This window comes from Mustela lutreola, chromosome 6 (genome assembly GCF_030435805.1).
Source record: "Mustela lutreola isolate mMusLut2 chromosome 6, mMusLut2.pri, whole genome shotgun sequence".
Taxonomy (NCBI): Eukaryota; Metazoa; Chordata; class Mammalia; order Carnivora; family Mustelidae; genus Mustela; species Mustela lutreola.
The window spans coordinates 129702517-129703306 of record NC_081295.1 but is presented as its reverse complement, the minus strand read 5'-3'; the positions used below and the strand labels follow the sequence as shown (position 1 = coordinate 129703306).

Sequence of the window (790 nt, the reverse complement as noted above, 5' to 3'; positions counted from 1 at the left end):
GAAGCAGGCTTCCTGCTGAGCAGAGAGCCTGATGCGGGTCTCGATCCCAGGACCCTGGGATCATGACCTGAGCCGAAGGCAGCGGCTTAACCCACTGAGCCACCCAGGAGCCCCTAACATTGGATTTTTGATAGGAATTGGATTTACAGATGGTTTTCGGTAGTATGGACATTTTAACAATGTTAATTCTTACCATTCATAAATATGAGCTATCTTTCAATTTGTGTCTCCTTCAATTTCTTTATCAATGTCATAGTTTATGGAGTACAGACCTTTCATCTTCTTAGTTAAATCTATTCCTAAGTATTTTATTATTTTTGATGCTATAGTGAATTAGATAGTTTTCTTTATTTTTTCAGATAGTTCATCATTAGAGTGTTAAAATGCTCCTGTCTTGTGCTTACTTTGGCAGCACATATACTAAAATTGGAATGATGCAGAGAAGATTAGCGTGATCACTGAACAAGGATGACATGAAAAACTGGGAAGCATTCCATATTAAAAAAAAATGAAACTAAACAAAATTCTTGTCTTTTATATATTGATCTTGTATTTGGCAGCTTTACTAAATTTTTTATTCAAAATTTTGTGAAGTTTTTAGGATTTTTTAACATGTAAGTTCATGTTATCCAAAAAAAGAAAATTTTACTTCTTCCTTTTTTATTCGTTTTTGGAGTCTCTTATTTCGTTGTGTTCCTTCTTTCTCTTTCTAGGACATCCAGTACTATGTCAAATGAGAGTAGTGAAAGTGGACACACTTGTCTTTTTTCTGATCTTTAAGGGGAAAACT

At 34.3% G+C, this 790-nt stretch overlaps 1 non-coding gene across 1 annotated transcript; it reads left to right on the top strand.

Moving 5' to 3' along the window:
* The first annotated feature begins 396 nt into the window (after positions 1–396).
* LOC131834927 (U6 spliceosomal RNA) lies at positions 397–503 on the top strand. Its single transcript, XR_009355018.1, has one exon. It is a non-coding gene; the product is annotated as a U6 spliceosomal RNA (small nuclear RNA).
* Positions 504–790: the final 287 nt, after the last annotated feature.